Source organism: Panthera onca, chromosome A3 (genome assembly GCF_046562875.1).
Source record: "Panthera onca isolate mPanOnc1 chromosome A3, mPanOnc1 haplotype 2, whole genome shotgun sequence".
NCBI classification, from domain to species: domain Eukaryota; kingdom Metazoa; phylum Chordata; class Mammalia; order Carnivora; family Felidae; genus Panthera; species Panthera onca.
The window spans coordinates 10,328,338-10,352,635 of NC_138341.1; the positions used below are offsets into that span (position 1 = coordinate 10,328,338).

General features: G+C 37.6%; 1 long non-coding RNA gene across 2 annotated transcripts in view; it reads right to left on the minus strand.

Annotated features, from left to right (window-relative positions):
* The window catches only part of LOC144615970 (uncharacterized), a 323,741-nt gene that overhangs the window by 275,875 nt on the left and 23,568 nt on the right, over positions 1 to 24,298 (minus strand). The gene's annotated exons all lie outside the window — the stretch shown is intronic.

Sequence of the window (24,298 nt, forward strand, 5' to 3'; positions counted from 1 at the left end):
AACATGTTAAGGCAGATAGTTACACCTTCACACTTGTCCTTTCTCTCTTCCTACCCTCCGCTGGGATTAAGGTGGGCAATTTGATCTCCTGAAGCAATATGCTGTTGATAATCCATTAATTGAACAATTATGAATTACCAGGGGTGTTTTTAGCTTAATAGAGGTGAAACAGGCATGCTGGAGACAAAACATAAGCAAAAACTATCTTCACAGTCATGTTTAACAGGATAGAACAAAAGCATAGGGACCAAAATACCTGGTACCAAGGGGTGGGAACAAGGAAACATTATTATGATTAGGAGAGGTTCCTGGGGGACAGAAATGGAGAATAAACCAAAGGGTAAAAGTTTGGGGTCAGATTAGGAAGAGTCTTTAATGTCAAGATAAGAATACGCAATTTACTCTGTAGGAAACTCAGGACCATAAAGGTTTGAGCATGAATATAACACCATGGCAAGTGATTTTCCAAAGATGAAAAAAAGGTTAAAGAAGATTAATCTGCAAGGCACATATTTAGTGCCTTAGGATGCACACTTGTTCATTTCAGGTCTTCCAGGGACTAGAATTCTTCATACTTAATTTGAGATGTTACTGTTTAGTGAGCAGATTCACATATTGGAAACATCCCCAGATTAAAGTCAAAAGACCAAAAGTCCTGTCACATTACTGGGCTTCATTTTCGTGTCCTATAGAACACGTCTGTCCTGTCTTCCTCCTAAGGTGGCAGTTAGGAGCAAAATGAGAAGTTTATTGCTGAGCCCATGAAAGGAAATCGAAACTACCTGTTGATCAAGTAAATCAAGGTTCTTGCTGTCTGCAGTGATAGAGACAATTCCCCTTGACAGAGTCTAAGTACTATCTTGTAAGAGGGAGGCTGGAGAGAAAGTACTTATAAAGTTCCGGGAGTCTAGTTTAAGACAGGACTTTCAATACGGAGGCCAGGCTAGCCTGGGCAACATTTGGGGTGCAATAGTTTAGAATTAGTGTATACGAGGCATTTTTTTTTTTTTTTTTTGAAAATGGATACTGTGCAGTAAACAGTTGGTTGATAAACCCAGTTTAGTAACTTATTTTTCTGAGAATTTCTTCTTGGAAACAAACAATAAAGTTACGTCCAGTCTCAGTTTCCCAAGACAGAATGCCCCAGAAGAGTAAAGTCATATCCACACAAATGATTGTAAACTAAAGTCCTTTCCTCCTGCTTTTCTTTGGAGGCAAGCTTTATTTTCAACCTTACTAAGCTGTGTGGCTTAATTTCTTGGTGGTTACGGTGAGAAACGACAGCAGTATAGAAGGCAAGGTTGATCCCTTTTAGTAACACAAATCTGGTTGCAAACCACCCGAGGGAGCCCTAGACATTGCTGCGATTTCTAAGTGATTGTACAGAATCACTAAATTAATCAAACTGTGTACTTAAAATGGCTGAATTTTATTATATGTAAACAATGCCTTAATTAAAAATAAATACGTAGATGAAAAATTCATTCTCAGTACTCCCTGCCAAATTTGTATTAGTTCCCTAAATTCTCCCATTCGCTTTCCAATGCAAGGCATTCTGGTTCCACATTCTAATGCCCCAGTGTTTTAAGGACAAATCTTTCCAAAAAGAAGGAGGTTTTATACAAAAATATCTAGGGGTTCCTGGGTGGCTCAGTCTGTTACGCATCCGACTTCAGCTCAGGTCATGATCTCAAGGTTCGTGAGTTTGAGCCCCGCGTCAGGCTCTGTGCTGACAGCTCGGAGCCTGGAGCCTGCTTCAGATTCTGTGACTCCCTCTCTTCTGCCCTTCCCCAGCTCACCCTCTGTCTCTCTTTCTCTCTCAAAAATAAACATTAATTTTTTAAAATGAGTAAATATCTAATATGTCACATTTCCTCCATATAAATTATTCTTTATTTCTCCAAACATCCACACTTAAATAATGTTCTGTCTTTGCTCACATTTTCCAGCAACCCAAATAAAGCAGCCCATATCTCTGTGTATTAAATTTATATACACATCCTCAGAAACCAATATAAATACGATCTTTTCCGAAAAATCTTTCCACATTCCTATTCTAACATTTTCATATCATGCTTAGGGCACTGATTACTTTTACTTTGGATTTTAGACATCTAAATGGTTATATGTGTGTCAAATCATTAAAACAAGGATCCAAATCTGTTTCATCTCTTCGTGTCTTCAAGTATTTAAAAATGCACTTTGCATAGAGTATGTGTTTAGGATAGAGTTTAAAAATGAATGACGGGTTGAAGGAATGAATGTCAAAATCAAATTGTGTCTATTCAAGTTTCTAAAGATACCTCCAGAGGTCAGGTACCCAGAAGAATGGCACACAGGTCAGGTAAGCTTCGTACTGCTCCAGAATTGCCAATGATAGTCCCTGAGCACTCAGAGAAAGGATTTTCTCTCTCGAAGAGAGAGTGCAGTGCAAAAAGAATAATAGATGAGAACCATGGATGATGGCACAGGGTAAGGAAGCCTGGATTCTATTTCCAAGCCAGCTGGTAAATACACTGTAAAACCATTTAATGCTCTCTCTGGTAACATTCTCTATGTCTCTTTTGAATCTTACAATTAATGATTCTAATTTGGGACTTCCCCAGCATTATGCTGTGTACGTATGTGCCTATATATCCACTACCTAAAAGTGTGCGTTGTCTCATATTCTTTCGTTTTGCTGTACCTCAACTTTCCACAATTCCCTGTGTAGACAAACAAACATGGCTGCCAGTGATTTTTTTTCCAGTGATGGCATTTAATTAATCACCCCAGACCCCAGCACTGGGTTTCTGTTTCTCTTGTCATTTCATCATTGCCCCACCACTTTTTACAATTTTGCATTTCAAACACTGTGGTGTACTTGTTATAACACCTATTAGATTCCCTTCTCAAGCTTTGAACTCACTCAGGCTGCATAATGGATCATCTTATTATCTCAGGCTCGCAGGTAAACTGTAGCAAGGTTGTGATTTGCATGAAGCACATCTTTCAGGGTGTGGAAAGGACCAAGATGACAGGATTGATGCACCAGGCTTTCAACTTAATTAGTTCCACCCCAGTGTCTGGAATTTTTTACTTCCTAGTTTCAGCTACGGTTACGCTGAAAACAAGTGGCAGGGGTAATATTTTATTTGTGAATTAAAGGCTCACTTAATAAAGCTGTGTCACCTCGTTACCTACTTCTTAGAGTGTAAGGCACATATACTTAAAGATAAAGAAAAATTCCTCTTTATGGGTTATTTCTTTTAAAGGTTAAAGAAATTTTAACCTTTAACCTTTAAAGATATCTCTTGAATTAATATTAGCAATCTGAAAAAGGGAGAAAGAGGGGCACCTGGGTGGCTCAGTCAGTTGAGCGTCCAACTTTGGCTCAGGTCATGATCTCACAGTCCATGAGTTGGAGCCCCGCGTCGGGCTCTGTGCTGACAGCTCAGAGCCTGGAGCCTGCTTCAGATTCTGTCTCGCTCTCTCTCTCTGCCCCTTCCCTACTCGTGTTCTGTCTCTCTCTCTCTCAAAAATAAATACACATTAAAAAAATTTTAAATATTACTTCTTCCAAAAAGCCTTTCTTGAAACCTGAGTTAGATTAGTTGTCTCCGGGAGTTCTCAGAGCACCCTGAGACTTTTGCAGTATGCTAAGTTTCACACTCTATTCTAATGCTAGCTTAACTGCTTGGACCCTCATATAAATTTCAAGCTCACTAAAAACAATATGACATAATATTTACTATTCTACTCCAAGTTAGTACGTCATATTACACATCAGTGTATAGCTCCTTCCTATTTTATGATGCTCACAACTGAACAGGGCCTCGTGGTTTAAAAGAGCTTCAGCTTTGGTTTAATGCTCTGCAGTCTTTTCTCAGAACGTGCAACAATTTTATCTTTGAGGTTTTTACGTGTGAAGTCAGTAGGATGATGGAGTATGTGAGTGAGTAGAGAAAATCTGCACAGAGGGCGTGTCTGCATGGTTCCTGGCTGGCTTGTTTGGACTCAGCTGACAACGCCCCCCGAGTGGAATCCCGGTGGCCCCGTGATGCCTGAAAGAAAGTACAAAGAAGCAGTCAGAAGGGATACTGACAGCATGGAGATGCGACACTTCCCAAAATAAGGCTATAGCATTCTGGGAAAGCCAGAGAACCCAGGAAGCTTGCCACGTTCTTCTTTACTTGTTCTGCACGATTCTGTTAGCCAACAACTTACAATGAAAATAAGAGCATCAAAGGAGGGGTGCCTGGGTGGCTCAGCTGGTTAAGCCTCTGGCTTCAGCTCAGGTCATGATCTCATGGTTCTCGAGGTCGAGCCCCGCATTGGGTTCTATGCTGACAGCGTGGAGCCTGCTTCAGATTCTGGGTCTCCCCCTCTCTCTCTGCCCCCTCCCCACTCACATTCTCTCTCTCTCTCTCTCTCTCTCTCTCTAAACCAAATAAACATTAATTTTCTTTTAATTAAAAAAAAAAAGACCATCAAAGGAAAGGGGAATATGAGGAGACAAGAAAGACAGAAACAGTGCTTTTCCCCTCAGCCCTTGCTCATCTGTAAGCCAAAGGTAGGGAATGTTGCTATGTTGGTAGAAGGTGTGCATGTCGGGAAGTGAACTGTAAATAGTTGACTGAATTTTGTGTGTTGTTTCCACTGTTCTGGTTAGAGCTAAATACGTACACACTTACGAGCTAGGAAATACAAATTGTACAATTCTGGTTATTCAACGTATGAGTCAACAGCTTCTCTTTGGGGGCACCTGGGTGGCTCAGTCGGTTGAGCGTCTGCCTCTTGATTTCAGCTCAGGTCATGACCTCACTATTCGGTTCGTGAGTTCAAGCCCTGCGTCAGCTCCAGGCTGACAGCACAGAGCCTGCTTAGGATTCTCTCTCTCTCTGTCCCTCCCCCGCTCATGCAAATGCTCACTTACTCCCTCTCAAAACAAATAAACTTTTATAAAAAAGGCTCCTATTTGCATTTAAAACTAGTATTTTACAGCATAAAGATAAAGAGTAACATTATACCCAATAGTTAGAATTTAATTCTTCTTTAATTAGAGTATTACACAGCAAATATGAAATACCATAGCACTCTGAAAGAGGTAAAAGAAGACAGGAAAACTCTATTTAGTTCCTTTAATGACACTATTTACTTGCTTTTTGATCAAGGAATGCCACATTTTCATTTTACACTGGGTCCTACAAAATATGTAGTCAGCTATGCAGTAAAATGTTAGTTCAGCAAGTGTTGAGTGTTCAAACCCTATGCATTCCAAAGAAAGGATTTGCCCTTGATTCGTTTCTGGGAGATAAACTCTGAGCCCTTCGATTATCCTGTTTGATAAACGTGCTTTCACGTACTTGAGGACTTTGTCCACACTGTATAGTTTGTGCTAACAAGATGATTTATGGCAAATAACTAGTTTTATTCGCTTGGGGCTCTGGGCCACCTTTATCAGTTTAACCCCTGGGAGACCGCTGGAGACTAAGTAGTTAAGATCAGTTACACAGGGTACTCCGTGCCTATGTGACTGACCCCTAATAAAAACCCTGGACATCAAGGCTCAGGTGAGCTTCCCTGATTGGCAATATTTCATACATTTTGCCATATATCAATACTGGGGGAATTAAGTGCTGTCTATAGGACTAAACTGGGAAAGGTCAATTGGAATCTTCTGACTAGATTTTCTTAGACCCCAGTATACAGGTCTATTAAAGTTTGCTGATTGTAATCTATATCCTTTCTCTGTAATAAACCTTTTTAAGTGAGTGTAACAACTTCACCGAGTTCTGTGAGTCCTTCTAGAAAATCATCCGACGTGTCAGTGGTTATGGAGACCCCTGGCACATTGGCCCTAACTCTTAGTTACAAACTGAGTCACCATATTTAATAGTCCCAACAAGACTACAACAAGTTATTTATGCAAGTGTGAAATAAGAATATCACTCTAAAAGGAGAGAAGAATTGGTGATAAGGTAAAAAGATTTACTTTTATTACATATACGATTCTTTTTTTTCCTTTTTACGTCTGAAAAACTATTCCATCACGTGTATCCACCAGATTTTGTTTATCCATTCATCTGTCAATGTACAGTGTATGGGGGTTGTGACTGCTTTAGCTTCAAGTTTAGGATATATGAGGTAAAAAGAAGATCCAGAGAATTCACCATGGTGAGTCAAGTACCAGGATAGAGGGGTAGAAATACCCAATCTGAAAAATAACAGGAAAATCAAGGAAAAAAATATGAACGATCCTCAACGACCTGTGGGACTTTAAAAAAAAAAAAATCTAAATTTTGTGACATCAGGGTCCTAGAAAAAGAGGAAAAAGAGGAAAAAGAGAACAGGACTAAGTAAGTACCAGAAAAATAATACTGGATACTCCCTAAATATAAAAAAATTACAGAAAACTACAGTCGCAAGAGGCTGAGAAAACTCCTAACTGTACAATCCCCAAGAGATACAGACCAAGATACATTCAACCTCGGAATACAAAAGGCAAGGAAAACATTTTAAATGTATTGAGAGAGGAACTACCCTTACCTTTAGGGGAAAATGATTTGAATGACAGTGGATTTGTCATCAAAAACCATGGAAGCCAAAGGAAAGTGGCACAACATTTTTCAAGTGATGACAGAAAAGAACTGTCAACTGGAATCTTGTATCTACAGGATGCATCCTTCAGAAGTGAAAAAGAAATCAAAAAATACTCTGATAAAGGAAAACTAAGAGAATTTGCCACTAACAGACCTACCCTAAAACAATGACTACATCAAACCAAAGAAGACAATAAAAGAAGAACCTGGGAAGATCAGGGGGAAAAAAAATAAAAACATAGGAAGTAAATATATGGGTAATATAATAGACTTTTCTTCTCCTCTTGTGTTTTTCAAATTGTTTTATAACTGAAGCAAAATTACAACACTGTCAGATGTGGTTCTAAATGCACGTATAATTTTTTAATTATTAATATTTATTAACAATTTAGTTATTAGAATTATTTTAGCAAATTATAAATAGAAGAGGGTAAGAGAACCCACAGGGAGGCAAGGTTTCTACACCATTCACCCTGGTTAAATAATGGTACAAGCAGACTATGACAAGTTACGTACATAAAATCTCATACCTAGAACAACCCACTAATAAGGCTATAAAAAGGAGATATACTCAAAAACACTGTTATAAATCAAAAGAGAATTCTAAAAACTGTTCAAGTAAACCACAGGAAGGTAGGGAAAAGGAAACATACAAGAGACAGAAAGCAAACAGAAGCCAATATAGTAAAACAAAATGGCAGACCGAAGCACTGATATATCAATGACATAAAATGTAACTTCTCAATAGACATCAATGAAAAGACAGATTGGCAAAGCAGATTAAAAAGCCTGACCAAAGTATGTGCTGTCTACAATAAACTCACTTTACATATAATGATATAGATAATAGATATGTAAAATAATACAATGGGTATATTATGTAGACTTTAATCAAAGGAAAACAGAAGTGGCTATATTAATATCAGTTAAAGGACACATTAGAGCAAATAAAATTACCCAAGACAGAGAGGCACATTATATAGTAAGAAATGGCCAATCCAGCAAGGAAGACATAACAATAATAAACGTGTATGCATTAACACAACATAACCACAAAATATTTGACACAGAAATTGACAGAACTGAAAACAAAATAAACAATTCAACAAAAAAATTGACAGAGCAACTGGAATGAAAATCAGAACAGGTAAAGAATTCAACACCAACAAGATCTAACAGACATTTGCAGCACACTCTACCCAACAGCAGCTGAGCACACGTTAATCTTGAGTGCCCTCAGACACACATTCCAAGATAGACCATCTGCTGGAACATTAAAAAAATAATCAAATTAAGATAATTGAAATCATATAGAGTGTGTTCTCTGAAAAAATAAAATAAAATCTAACTAGAAATCAATACCAGAAATACAACAGGAAAATCTCCACACTTAGAGAGTAAACATCACACATAAATAATACCTGGGTCATGGAGGAAGTCTCAAAGGAAATAAAAAAAAAAAATGCATTGACCTGAATGAAAATGAAAATGCAACATATCGAAATTTGGGGAAGAGGTAAAGCAATACTGAGAAATTTATAACATTAATGCATACATTAAAAAATAGAAACATTCTCAAATCAATAAGCTTGCACATCAAGAACCTATAAAAATAAGAGCAAAATAAGCACACAACAAGTAAAAAGCCAATCAGGGATTAGGCAAAACATATGAGAAGACATTTCACTGAAGAGGACATACAGATGACAAGTACACACACGAAAATGTGTTTGATTTCATTAGCCATTAAGGACACTCAAGTAAAGGTATCACAATGAGATCACCTATAAGAATGGCTACAATAGAAAACAGGTGTCACCACTGAATACTGGCAAGGGTGTGGAGAAACTTTGTCGTTGATACATTATGGGTAAGAATATAAAACTGTATTGTCTTTCTGGGAGTTTCCTAACAAACTACATATGTAATTATCCCTAAAAATGAAAACACAAAAATCTATACACTAATGTTCATAGCAGCTTTATTTACAATAGCCACAATCTGGAAACAATCTGGGTATTCTCCAATGTGTAAACAGTTAAGCAAACTATGGTACATGCATACCACGGAATACTTGTCTAAGTAAAAAGGGAGTAATTATCGATACACACAACAGCCTGAACGAATCCTGAGATAATTTGTGGAGAAAACATCAAACAGTGGCATACATTATCATTGCATGTACATGATATTGTTGAAATGACAAAATACTATAAAAGTTGAAAAGAGATGAGCAGTTGCCAAGGGGGAAGGAGGGGTTGATGGTAGAAGGAAACTGGGTGTGGATATAAAAGGGTAACATAAGGGCTCCTTTCGGTGACGGAAACGTTAAGGAGCTTAATTAAATCAATGTCAATATTCTATTTGTGTTATTGTACTCTAGTTTTGGGAAACTGGGTAAAAGGTAAAATGAATCATTCTGTATCATTTGTTGCCACTACATTTAAATGTAGGAAACATTTAAATAAATAATTTAAATAACTTAAATAGTAAACATTTAAACTTACAGAGAGTATAAAAAACAAATACAGCCAATTAAAAAAATAATGAAGGGAAAAATAAGCCACGGTAGACACTATATTTGCTGTTGCATTTAGAATTTGATTCACATTCAAAACCTGCTTTTGGAGAGAAAGAGATGTTCAAGCCTTTATGTCATATTTTAAGTTATAAATATATCACGATAACTTCCTGTTCCTCAGGTATTTTAAAGCAATATTCTTGGGGTGGCTGGGTGGCTCAGTCGGTTGAGCATCTGACTTCGGCTCAGGTCATGATCTCACGGTCTGTGAGTTCGAGCCCCACGTCAGGCTCTGTGCCGACAGCTCGGAGCCTGGAGCCTGTTTCCGATTCTGTGTCTCCCTCTCTCTCTGACCCTCCCCCATTCATGCTCTCTCTCTGTCTCAAAAAATAAATAAACGTTAAAAAAAATTGTTTTTAATAAATAAATAAATAAATAAATAAATAAAACAATATTCTTCTACACTGTTTATATTTCTTTCTCATATCAAATCCATTACCATCAGTAGGGGCCTTTCCTTCTACTCCATATATTTCCCTGGAATGTGTGAAAACTTAGTCTCAAATCAAAATAACCTAATTTCCTTCAATTACATATTTTGTTGTGTAACATATGGAATATCCTTTAAATTCTTAGTTTCTGCAAACATAAAAAATGAACAATTATATATGTATATTGCAGTGGCATCCTAAGAAGACCACTCAAATGGAGACAGGCGGAAACACTAAACAAATACATAATCACCAATATATTTGTTCAGCACCTTCCATAAAAGAGGATTCTGTGTTTGTATTCCTAGATATACAGGTTTTGTTGTATAGTAATCTTTTTTATATGTGCAGGTAACAAAAGTGTGCGTTGGCATTTTATTTAATGTTTATTTATTTTTGAGAGGGGGTGGGGAGAGGCAGAGAGAGGGAGACAGAATCCAAAACAGGCTCAAGGCTCTGAGCTGTCAGCACAGAGGCCAATGCAGGGTTCGAACTCACGAGCTGTGAAATCATGACCTGAGCCAAAGTCAGACACCCAACTGACTGAGCCACCCCGGCGCCCCAAAAGTGAGTTTTCATTTTAACTCTGCCATTTGCTACCTAAAAAATTCATACTTTCTGTCATGACTGTTTAGACAAGGCTCTACCAAATCCAAATCACTTATGCTTGTATGGTTCCAGGTAACCACTGAACATAATTAGAAAATCTTCAAGTCATTGTCCATTATCAGTACTTATAAGGTTAATATTAACAAAATGAGAAGGCAAGCTTCAAGAATTTTTGTATAAAGTTAAGTTATAGAATAGAAAAAAACGTGACTGAACAACAGGGGCCAATGAAATCAGAGGCCCATATTTTTAGAGTACAGAGACCCATATTTAACTCCCAGCTCTGTCATTTTCCATAAGTGGTCTTAGACAAATCTTAAAACAATTTTCATTTTCTTCATCAAATTGGGTGGTAATCCATAACTCGTAAGACTGCTGTGAGTACCAACTGTGATACTGTGGTTGCAAATAATCTGTAAAATACTGAGCATACAGCAGGTATTTTTCTTGTTTTGCTTAAGATTATTTTCAATCTCCTTATCTCAGCAGTGTGAATGAAAGAGGAGAACCCACTGAAATGCCTGTTTTAAACTAGCCAGTAGCTAAAATCTGGGCACTAGGAGAGTGACTTATTTGTGTAGGGCTGGGAAGATTTGAAGACAGAGTCAAGAAAACGGGGGAAAAAAGGAATCACTGAAAATAAGTGAGATATTATAGATTTAATGATTTGCTTCACCAGAGCAAGTATAGTACATATTTGGAAATTTTTCAAGGATGTTTACTGCCTTTGGTATCCACAATGGCAAAGAAATACCACTATTTTATTATTAGATTACTGGATATTTGAAAGCAGTTTACAGTTTTCTACCCTGCATTCTAAGAACTTATAAAAGTGTCTAAGTCAGAGGAATTTCTGAATTTGTTTGCCAGTGAATAAACGAGTTAATGAATGGAATGATTAAATGAAAACAATGACTCAGTAGGATCATTTTAAGCCTATAGATTTCAACAAGAAGTACAAAAATACTCAAACACCCGTGGAACTCTGCCATTTAGGGAAACCTTCCTGATGATTTCTTTCCAACGAAGAGAAGATAGCTAGCCCACAAGCAACCTGAACTTTTCAGAAAACTGTACTGCTGGCCAGGATCTATGATGCTCAGACACAGCCTGAATGTCAAGAGGCTGGGCAAGACACACTAACTTCTTAAAATATATGAACCAGCCATAAATTTTAGCATAAAGGCCTCTCATCCTGGCCTCCAGAGTATATAGATTATAATGACAGGCCTCTTTGTATAGGGAACATCCATGTTAAATCTTAGCTGTTATGGATGAAAAAGTGGAACCAGTAGAGTCACAGTGCCATTCTCTGTGAATGGGAGCCACGTGAGGGACATTCATCATTATATAACAAATCAAAGGAGACCATATGGCCACTTTAGTTGTTCTTACTAATTTTTCATTTTGGCATAGGTCAATTTATAGAATTAATGTGTTTTTATAATCACGGTGCCTGAATAAGGCTGGTTTTCCTAAGTTTTAATCTTTGTCTCTAAGCTGCTTCCTCCCAGATCTATCTTGTTGCAAGGGTGATGATCTTCCTAATACACCCTGGGTCTGATTTCTTCCACGTCTTCTCATTGCCTTTGAGATAAAGTCCCGGCTATTATTACAAGCATGCAATGCTACCACGGCCTGGCCTCTTCCTTTTTATCCAGTTTCATTCATCAAGATTCTGCATCTTAAACTTTATACTCCAGTAAATCAAAACATTCTATAGTTCCTCCGAATGCTATGGGAATTCATGCTTCGGTACCCTCCTTTGTTCAGTTCCCTTTATCTGAAACGCTCTACTTTCCCAGGCTCTTTCTGGAGAAAGCCTAGTCATTTCTCAAGATTTAACCAAGTATCCTCTTCTGCAATTCCTCCCCAAAGTGACTAATTTGGTGAAGCAACCCCTCCTTGCAGTTCACTCATTGGGTATCTATTTATCACAACGCTTGACATAGTATATTAAAATTTTCTAATTACATCTTTGTCTCCCTCATTAGACTTGCATATCATCAAGGGAAAAGTGCACTCAAATTCATCTTTGAACCTCCTGGGTGTGGTGAGTATTCAGAATTGTGCTCCATGATATTTACTGAAATTAATGCAGACAAGTGGTAAGAAATAATTTATTTTAATGGAATACCATCTGGTGGCCTGAGGGCTATCTTTTTTGAGCCAAAAACCAAAACAAACAAACAAACAATACCACTAAGTGTTTAAGATGAGGATTACAGCCAGTGGTTTTTCTGGAAAACAAATTGGTTAATTTATGTTGTCCTGTAAAAGGTTACATTCTAGGCCTTCCAGTTACCAACAGCAAGAGAATGTTTACTCTGGATGCCATGTAAGAGTCTTGATTTATTTTTCTGTAGTGAATGTGCCTGCTTTGTTTTATTTCATTTCTTTGGAAAAGCTATTATACAGTCTGCAACACTCAAGAGATTATTTCTTTTTAAACTGAGCTTCCTTAATTTCAGATACATAAATTGGCTATAATTCAGAGTGAAATGTGTCATTATAGTCTAACAGCATTTATAAATGTTCATAGATGTTAAATTATAAGCCATTCAGACACTTAAGAGAATGCATGCACATGTACATTGGGCAGCATATAATGAGAAAATTTATCTTTATGTTTGGCTGCACAATCTATTTTCATTCCCTGGACTATTTCAATTCATCATTTAAACCTGGTTCTAAATCTTCTACTGAAAATATTTCTAATGCGGCCAATCTGGGCTGGCAAACAGAAGCGAGTAGGTGTTTATCCGTCTGGGGGGTGGTATGTGGTTAAAATGCTGCGGGTACCGCTTAATATTTCAACCTTGCTCAGACATACATAGGATAAACCACACCCTTGAACACAGTGATTACCGGGGCGCCTGAGTGGCTCAGTTGGTTAGGCATCTGACTTCAGCTCAGGTCATGATCTTGGTGTTTGTGAGTTCGAGCCCCACACTGGGCTCTCTGTTGACATGACAGCTCAGAGCCTGGAGCCTGCTTTGGATTCTGTGTCTCCCTCTCTCTCCACCCCTCCTCTGCTCCCACTTGGTGTCTTTTTCTGTCTTAAAAATAAACAAACATTAAAAACACTTAAATAAATAAATAAATAAATAAATAAATAAAGCGGTGATTACTATTACTAATATTTTGTCTGTGAGAGTTCCCTGAGTAATCCTAGAACTACCACCAAATTATTTGAATTTACTAAATGAACACTCTCTTGCTTATGCTGTGGTTCCTTTCTCTTTAATTGCATAAATTCCATAATGCATTGAATTGGGAAGTAAGGTCACCTAAGTGCACATAGTTACTCCTCAATCAATTAAGCCATATAATTCCTCAACTGATCAATTTGTTGATACTCTCTGTAGTTTCTTGGAATAAGCAATTCTTATATTCATATTCATTCTGGAATATAGGCTGGTCACAATACATCATATTAGAGTGCCAGAGCAGGAAATGATGAGTAGTTCAATTATTTATCATATAGAAAAAACAGAATGTATATGCAACATCCCAAAAGGCAGAATAAATACAGACATAATTGCTGTTGGAGTAAAGAATGGGATTCCAATCTGATTTTGCTTCTCCTTGTCTTGGATCTTAGGATTCTGAGGAGCACAATTTAGAAAAGTAAGGTATCAGATCACTTTTAGTCCTAACATTTACCAATTGAAGCACATTTGTGAGACTTTTTTTCTAGATCATAAATGTGTTCATACTTCCCAGGCTCTGAATACTAAAAAAAGTCTAGAAAATGATAAGGGTGAAACAAAAGACTTTAGGCATAATGTTATCTTCCCATTAAAATTATCGCTATCTCAATAGTCTTCATTCATATCTTTTAGATTTTTGTCTTTGAAGTATTCACCCTTTTTATAAGCAATTATGCTTCTAAGCACCTTTATAAAGATCATTTTTTAGACATTATGATCTCTCATTTAAGAACCAAACGGTAGTTTCTTCCTGGATATCTGACAAATGTGTAAGATTCAGAATTTCCAAACCTTACTTTATCAACTTCGCCTTAAATATTTATTAATGTGTGTGTGTGTGTGTGTGTGTGTGTGTGTGTGTTTACTTACATATTGGCAATACCCTGGACACAGGATACTCGATACTCAATTTAAAAATATGGGTAGGGATTAATCATTTCTTCAAATACCACTTTACCCCATTCAAATATCCACATATTTATTACTGAAAGACTTATAGACTGCCACTGTGATCATCTCCTACATCATTATTTTCCATTCTAATTTATACCATTTGAATTCATTTCCTCATTATCTTCTGTCAACATAAAGGTTGTGATAAATCATCTAACCTATCATTTTATTCTACTTTACTTAAATATTTTCCTATTAGGGGGTATTTATGTAGTTTTCCATTTTTTCACAAACATGAATAATATTTGTGCATATATATCTGCATTTCATATTGGTTCCTCATCAAAGCCCATTAGGATTTTTGTAATAGTATGATATTAACTTAATGGGGCGCCTGGGTGGCTCTGTCAGTTAAGCGTCCAACTTCAGTTCGGGTCACGATCTCGCGGTTTGTTGGTTTGAGCCCTGCATCAGGCTCTGTGCTGGCAGCTCCAAGCCTGGAGCCTGCTTCAGATTCTGTGTCTCCCCCTCTCTCTGCCCCTCCCCTGCTCGCACTCTGTGTCTTTCTGTCTCTCAATAGTAAATAAATGTTTAAAAAAAATGTTTTTAAAGAATGTTATAAATTTTAGTAGGAGGGGAAGTTTGTGAAGATTATTTCAAAATTTATGGCTCCTATAACTGGTGAATGATCATATCAACTAGAGAAACATGCAAAGCTGGAATATGACTAAATTTGGAAAAGAAGATCATTAGATAGAGTTTTAGAAGACTATAAATTAGAATTTTAATTTACTGAGTTTGGTAAACATTTGAGAATCCAAGAATATTTTTAATAGGCAGTCCGATGTATAGATGTGGAGGCTGGAAGAGTTAGGAGACAGAGATGTGCATTTTTAGATGATCTGTGTAGATTATTCTTAAAGCCATACTTGTAAACAACAACAAAAACATGAGGCCATTTAGGAAGAGAATATATCCTGAAACAATGTGTAAAGTTACAGTTGAATGGTCATGATGTAATGGGACAAAATTCAAGAAGCAAAGATTTATATTCCATAGGGAAAAAATTTATAAATGTTTACAAATGTATGATAAGAGAGCACACAAGAGAAAGAAAAACATGTCGGCAAATTCATTAGTGTAAAAATAAAATCTACATGTATTTATGTATTTATGGGAATATATACTTTTTAATTCTCCTTTGTTTATCTTTGAAATTCTCCCACATTACATTATAAAGGTATATTATTTTCATAATCTAAACAATATCATCACAAGTTACGAAAAGTAACTATCATTTCATACAAGAAAGAGATAGCTAAAATAATGAAGTACAAGACAGAAATAGCGAGATCATCTCTAAGATATAAGGTTTCACATTCAAAGGGAGATTATAATTTAAACATATGATAAATATTTTAAACAAATCAAATGCAGTCCTTAAATACTACTGACGGGACAGTTGCAGAAAGAGGTTCAGGATCCATGTAAACATAGTTATTGATCACTGATGAAACAGCAAAGGCAATACAATGGAGTAAAGATTGTCATTTCAACTGGAAGTCTGTATGCAAAAAAACGAATATAGACACAGACCTTATTTCCCTTAAAAATTAACTCAAAACGGAGCATAGATATTAATGTAAAATGCAAAACTATAAAGTTCCTAAATGGTAACATAGGAAAATATCTAGATGACCTTGAGTACGGTGATAACTTTTTAGGTACACCAAAGGCACGAGCCATGAAAGAAGTAATTGATAAGCTGGACTTCATTAAAATGTAAAACTCTTGCTCTGTGGAAGACACGTCAAGAGAATAAGACAAGCCACTAACCGGGAGAAGATATTTACAAAATACATATATGATAAAGGACTGTTACCCAAAATATACGATGAACTATTAAAACCAAATGTCAGGAAAATTAAAAACCCAAGACCTAACAGACACTAGACCAAAAAGGTATCCAGATGACAAATAACCATGAAAAGATATTCAACATCATACGCCATTAGGGAGAGACAAATTAAAACAATGAGACACCACAACCCACGAGAATGACCAAAATCCAAAACATGGACGAGACCAAATGCTGGTGAGGGTACGAAGCAACAAGGATTCGCATTCACTGCTGGCAGGAGAGCCAAATTGTCCAGCCGCTCTGGAAAACAGTTTGGTGGCTTCTCACAAGACTAAGTGGACTCTTACCATACCATCCAGCAGTCACACTTTTTGGTATTTAACCAAGTGAATTGTACATCTATGTGCCCATAAAAACATACACGTGGAGGGGCGCCTGGGTGGCTCCATCGGTTGAGCGTCCGACTTCGGCTCGGGTCATGATCTCCCAGTTCGTGGGTTCGAGCCCCGCGTCAGGCTCTGTGGTCACAGCTCAGAGCCTGGAGCCTGCTTCGGATTCTGTGTCTCCCTCTCTCTCTGCCCCTCCCCGGCTCACGCTCTGTCTCTGTCTCTCTCAAAAGCAAATAAAACATTTTAAAAATTAAAAAAAAAAATAACATACATGTGGATGTTTACCACAGCTTTCTTCATATTCATTTCTTCTTAAAAAGATATCCCTATGTTTACAGCATCTTTATCTTTGTTTTGTTATTCCAAAACATGGAAGCCACCGAGATATTCTTCAGTAAGTGAATGGATAAGTAATCCATGGTACGCGAGGCAATGGAATATTATTCAGGGCCAAAAAGAAATACGCTGTCAAGCCACGAAAAGACATGAGGGACAGCCACTTTAATGTGTTTTTCGAAGTGAAAGAAGCCAATCCGAAAAGGCTTCACAGTCTAAGATTCCAACTATGTAACATTCTGGAAGAGGCAAAACCACGGAGAGACCAAACGGTCAGCGGTTGCCACGGTTTAGGGGCAATGGAGAGACGAACAAGCAGAGCCCAGCGGATTTCGGGGTCGGTGAAATGATTCTGTATGACACTACGATGGTAAAAACGTATCAAGGTACACGGTCCAAAACTACACAACGTACAACGCCGAGACAATCCTAATGTAAACTACGGACTTTGGATGACAGCCATGTGCCAATGTAGGTATTGGGATTGCATCACGTGTACCCCTGTGGTGTGGGATACTGGTAACTGCAGAAGACTGTGCTTGTGTAGGGGAAACCGTATATGGGAACTCCTTCTGCTGTCCACTCACTTTTGCTATCCTATAAAAACTACTCTTAAAAAAAAAGTCTACTAAAAAATTAAATGACAAAGAAAAGAAAGAAAGAAAAGAAAGAGAAAGAAAGAAAGAAAAGAAAGAAAGAAAGAGAAAGAAAGAAGCAAACAAACAAACAAACAAACAGGGGCGCCTGGGTGGCTCAGTCGGTTAAGCGTCCGACTTCGGCTCAGGTCAGGATCTCACGGTCCATGAGTTCGAGCCCCGCGTCGGGCTCTGGGCTAATGGCTCAGAGCCTGGAGCCTGCTTCCGATTCTGTGTCTCCCTCTCTCTGCCCCTCCCCCATTCATGCTCTGTCTCTCTCTGTCTCAAAAATAAAATAAAAACGTTAAAAAATTTTTTTTAAATAAAAAAAAAAGAAAGGAAGAAAGGAAGAAAGAAGGAATGAAAATAGGCATCATTAGATCATTAGACATTCACATCTTTGAGCTCACAGAAAATGGAGAGAAGGAAGTTCTAGGAATTACGACTCTACCAGACACACTCTTTGGCTAAAGAATTGTCTGAATGAACTATTTAAACTGTTGAAACTCTGAAGTCTAGTTGAACACTTGCAGCATCAAAAAAAGTGCCTCAAGCAGGAAAAGGCTTGTAAATTTTGGTAAACTTTGGCCTTCTGAGTAGTGGGTACAATTTCCCAGCCCCCAGGCCTGCAGTGGCGGCCCTAAAGATTGTGGCCCAGAGTCCCAGCAAGGTTTATGCCAAATTACACAACAGGGACATTATCGTCTAAAAACTGGGGCCGTGGGTTTTGATACACCTGATGGTTCCCTGAGGGGGCAGCACAGAGGCTGACCGTTGTTTTAACTCTAGCCTGTGCACGTGGCTTCTTCAGCAGTGTTCATCAAGACAAGGGGTCTTTTTTTTTCCCCTCTTATTTTCTTAAGTAGTTCAGGCATTTAAGCAAATCTCTTTCAGGTCACTGGCTGACTATGGAGAAAATAAAACAGGAACTGCATTAACCATGTGTGACAAGAAATACAATCCTTGTAGAAAACAGTTAAGAAAAGTCACTAAATAGAAAATTACAGCTTTTATCAGGAGGCAACAGCAATCCCTAGGGAAAGAAGAAAATCTGATTTCCAGTTACCACATTGCACAATATTCAAAATGCACGGTTCTCAACAAAAAACTACAAAGCATACAAAATTAGGAAGTTACCATTAATTCAGAGGAAATCAAATTTAAAAAATGATAGAAAAACCTTTCCAAGAAAGCATAGTATTGGACCTCCTAGGCAAAGACTTTTCAATTATCCATCCTGGGAATGCTCAAATAGGGAGAGACAAGCCAAAAAACAGACCCTTAACTGTTGAGAACATAGTTACCAGAGGGGAGGTGGCGGGGGGGGGGGGGGGGGGGAGGATGGGTACAATAAGTGATGAGGATTAAGGAGTGTACTTGTCATGATGAGCACTGGGTGATGTACGAAATCGTTGTATGTACACCTGAGACCAATATAACAATGCATGTTAATTGTACTGGAATTAAATTTTAAAAACTAAAATGTAAAAAATGCTCAAATAGATAACGGAAGCCATGAACAAAAAACTAAAGCATACTGCACAAGTATTTGAGCAACTAAGAATATCAATAAAAATATAGAAATTATAAACATGAGGGCGCCTGGGTGGCTCAAGTCGTTAAGCATCTGACTTCGGCTCAGGTCATGATCTCATAGTTCATGAGTTCAAGTCCAATAACGGGTGACTTGAGACCCGCTTCGGGTGAGCATGAGCCCTGCTTTGGGTGAAACACAAGACCCAGGTGAGCCCCACTTCTCCCACCCACCCCCTCTCTGCCCCTTGTGGGATTCCCTCCCTCTCTCCCTCTCTCCCTCTCTCTCTCTCTATCTCTCTCTGCCCCTCGCTTACTTGCACCCTTTCTCAAAAAAAAAAATATATATAGATATGTACATATAATATATATTATATATTAATATAATAAATATATATATGTACATATAATAAATATATATATGTACATATAATATATAATATATTATATATATTTGGGGGTTGCCTGGGTGGCTCAGTCGGTTAAGCATCCAAATTTAGCTCAGGTCATGATCTCACAGTTTGTGAGTTCAAGCCCCACATTGGGCTCTCTACTGTCAGCACAGAGTCCACTTTGAATCCTCTGTCCCCTCTCTCTCTCCCTCTCCCTTGCTCTCTCTCTCTAAAAAATAAATAAACGTTAAAAAATAATGAACAAAGTAGAAATTCAGAAGTTGAAAGTACAGTAGCTGAAAAAAAATCAATAGAGGGATTCCACAGAATATTTGAATAGGCAAAAAAAAAATTTTTTAAAAAGAGTCAAAAAGTTGAAATTAAGGCAATAAAAGTTTCCCAGTCAGTGAAGAGAAAAAAAAGATTAAAAGAGTATAAAGAAGCTGTGAGACATTACCAAGCATACTAACATTAGCGGAGCCTCAGAAGAGAGAGAAAAGGGCAGAAAAAAACAGCTGAATAAATAATGATAAAAACATTATTTGATGCAAAACATGAATCTACACATCCTCAAAGCTCCATAAATCCCAAGTAAGATATACTAAAAAAAATATCCACACCGAGACACATAATAATCAAATTGCCAAGGCCAAAAACAAAGAGAACATCTTGAAAGCAGCAAGAGAAAAGTGATTAGCCACATTCAAGTGTCATCCTCAATAAGAGTAACAGCCAGCTCCTCATCTAAAACCACATAGGCTAGAAGGCAGTGGTAAGATATTTTTAAAGTGCTATAAAAAAATACTGTTAACCAAGAATTCTATATTTGGAAAGCTTATCTTTTAAGAATAAAGGAGATACGAAGACATTCCCAGATAAACAAATGTTAAGGATGCGTGTCCCTACTGCCTACTAGAAGAAATATTTTTTTTTTAATTTTTTTTTAACGTTTATTTTTGAGACAGAGAGAGACAGAGCATGAACAGGGGAGGGGCAGAGAGAGAGGGAGACACAGAACCGGAAGCAGGCTCCAGGCTCTGAGCTGTCAGCCCAGAGCCCAACGCGGGGCTCGAACTCACGGACCGTGAGATCGTGACCTGAGCTGAAGTCGGACGCTCAACCGACTGAGCCACCCAGGCGCCCCTAGAAGAAATATTGAAGGGAGTCTTTGGAGCTGGAAAGAAAGATACTGCAGAGTGACTGAAAGCCATACAAAGAAATAAAGATCACTGGTAAAGGAAACCATAGAGATGAATATAAATGTTACTATTATTGTAGTTTTGTTCTATAAAACTACATTTAGTATTTAAGTTTCTTCATTTACATGCCTATATGACTTAAAAAACAAATGCATAATAAAATGATCATTATAAAATGATCTGTTGATAGGTAACAGTGTATAAATATGTTGTCATAATGACAGTATAAAGGGTGGGGAAGACTTTATAAGCAGAGTTCACGTGTGCTATGAAAGTTAAGTTGTTACCATTTTAAGCTAGATTGCTATAAATGTATTAACTATAATCCTCGTGGTAACCACAAAGAAGATAAAAACATACAGAAAAAAAATATACAGAAAACAAAATGAAGACAGAATCAAAATGGTGCAGTATTTAAAAAAAAAGGAGGAGGAGGAGGAGGAGGAGGAGAAGAAGAAAACACAGAGGGGCACCTGGATGGCTCAGTTGGTTAAGTGTCAGACTTCAGCCCACGTCATGATCTTGCAGTTTGTGAGTTCCAGCCCCACATCGGGCTCTCTGCTGTCAGTATGGAGTCCCCTTCAGATCCTCTGCCCCCCTCTCTCTCTGCCCCTCCCCAACTCTCTCTCTCTCTCTCTCTCAAAACTAAATAAACATTTAAAAATAAAAAGGAAAATACAAAATAAGGTGGTATTAGGGGAAATGAGAAAGACAATATTTGTGACAGAAAGAAAAGTAATCCACAATGCAAAAGTCCTCCACATCAGTTCATTCTAAAAATAAATGGAATTAAGTTCACCAAATAAATTAGAGACTGGCGGAATTGATGAAAACAACGCAACCCAATTATGTGGCACCTACAAGAGACTCATTTTGGACCCTAAGACATTAACAGGGTTGAAAGTGAAAGGATGGAAAACGATATTTCATACAAACAGTAACCATAAAAGAGCTGAGGAGCTTGCACTAATATTGAACAAAAATAGATTTTAAGGCAGAAGTTATTATAAGAGAAAGATAAAGCATTTTTTATATTGATAAAGGGGTCAATTCATAAAAGATATAACAATTATAGCCATAAATTCAAACACCAGACCCCCAAATATATTAAAATATTGACAAAATGAAAGGGACTGAGAGTTCTATCATAATATTTGGAGATTTCAATATTGCACTTTCAATGATGGATAGAAAGGCGAGTCAAATGACTAGTAAGGAAATTACAAATTAGGGTTTTTACCTGCAATAGAATGCTAGTCAGCAATAAATTAAATACTGATACATACTATGATATGGATGAACCATAAAAACCTTATGCTGAGTCTAAGAAGCAGACACAAAAGGTAATATATTTTATGTTGCCTTCTACAGGCCATATCCAGGTTAAACAAATACGTAGAGAAAGAAAACAGATTATTGGCTACCAGGGCACCAGGGATGGGGAAGTGGGGAAGTGGGGAATGATTACTTAGCAGATACGAGTCGTTTTTCTTGAGTGATGAAAACATTTTGAAATTAGAGCAAAGTATGGCTGCACAACATTGTGAATACATTAAATGCCGCTCAAGTGTATACTTTAAAATAGTTAATTGTACGTTATGTGAATTTCACCTCAATTTTAAAAATCATATCTCAGATACCTACTTTATGAAATCATTAATGCTGAGGTATAAAATGCTTAACTACTTTTTTGTCATCCTTTACAGAGGGATTTGCATTTCACTTACCTGGATCTGTGTATGCTTGACTGCGACCATCAGGGAATTAGAGCAAATTCAGGAATGTGGGCTAATGTATAATGCAGAGATTGTTACATGAATTTATATTTATCTCTCTATTATTAAAATAATTTCATCTCCAGTTTTTCAGCAATTAGCTTATAATCTTAAATTAAGCAAAATGTACTGAGCTAATAATTCACCTCTATGCTATGTTCTTAAGGTACTAAAATAAATGCAGATGTAAGAAAGTCTCTTTACTTCAAGGATCTTATTTACCAGTCCGTTATGCTAAAAAATTGTTACACACACACGCGCGCACACACACACACACAGTAACATATATGCACACAATAAATGCAATGAGAAACTATATGTAAAAATAAAAGTATGTATTATAATATTTTATGTATGCATGTATGTATTTCTAGGAAATTTTAGGGGATAAAATTAATTCCTCAGCCTGAATGATTATCATCCATTAAACTCTTTAAAAGAGCTCCTTTTAAGCTGAGTCTTAAAGTTCAATGAGGATCCCGATGACAAAAATAATATTATATATGGTTATATGGAAACAAAAAGAGTATTTTTAACTGAGTGGTGAGAACAAAGTTTGAATTTCAGTTATTGTAGTGGTATTATTGTCGGGGGTCAAAAGTTGATACAAATGTGTTGGATGGGAAAGGGACTGAATCCCACCTTCAGATGCCATTGCCGTATGGAAGGACCTGGTCTCTCTTATGTAAATTCTTATTACAGTTTAATGTATACAAAGAGCAATGTACAGCACAATGAATACAACACATAACAAACACTATGGCTTATTACCGCAACATGTAGTAAACACTATGGATTATTCTGTTTTCTAATGGTGCTCCAAAAGTTCTGGGAAGAATGGATTGGGAGCAACAACCTATAGGAAAGCACTTTGATGACTGTAGTCATCCCTTCAAGCAGGGCTGTGGGTCTGAATAAAAACTATGAAAAACAAGCATGGAGAAGAAATGTCAGAGGATGTCACGTTAAATTTTAGTTAAAAGGAACTGGTAGCCAATTAACAAAGAGCTAAGGAACTCACCACCCATATGTGGCTACTGATCACTTAAAATGTGGTCCTTCTGAATTGATATGACTGGATACACACAGATTTCAAAAATGCCCCCCACCCACCAGCTCCAAAAGCACTCAGCCCCTTCCAGCAGTGAAGGTGTTGCTTTTCACAATCTACACGTCCAGAACCAGGGTAGGAGGGATGGCGCCAGCTCCAGGCAAGAACACCACATTTTCCCACTCTTCCTACCTACCTACCTTCCCACTTTTCTCATGAACAAGCACTTCCCATTTGGCTGCATATCATCGTCAATTTTCAGAGCACTAAAATGGCTCTCTCTGATAGCGTTGTCTAGTTTTCTTTTCAGGGGGAAAGGATTTACAAACTTCCTTACTTCTTCTTGTTGGAAGTAGCCACTCAGAGCCACTAACTGTTACTTAGGTAAATAAAAATAAATCAGTTATCCAAATTTCAGCAGTTCTCTTTTATTTAAAAAACCAGGGGCACCTAGGGGCATCTGGGTGGCTCAGTCGTTGGCGCATCTGACTTCGGCCCAGGTCACAATCTCACAGTTTGTGGGCTCAAGCCCCACGTCGGGCTCTGTGCGGACAGCTCAGAGCCTGGAGCCCGCTTCAGATTCTGTGTCTCTTTCTCTCTCTGCCCCTCCCCCACTTGTGCTCCGTCTCTATCAAAAGTAAATAAAATATTTTTAAAAATTTAAAACAAATAAATAAATAATCAGGGGCGCCTGGGTGGCTCACTTGGTAAGCACCCGACTTGATTTCAGCTCAGGTGACGATCTCATGGTTGGTGAGTTCAAGCCCTGCGTCGGGCTCCATGCTGACGGTAAGTATGAAGCCTGGTTAGGTTTTTTCT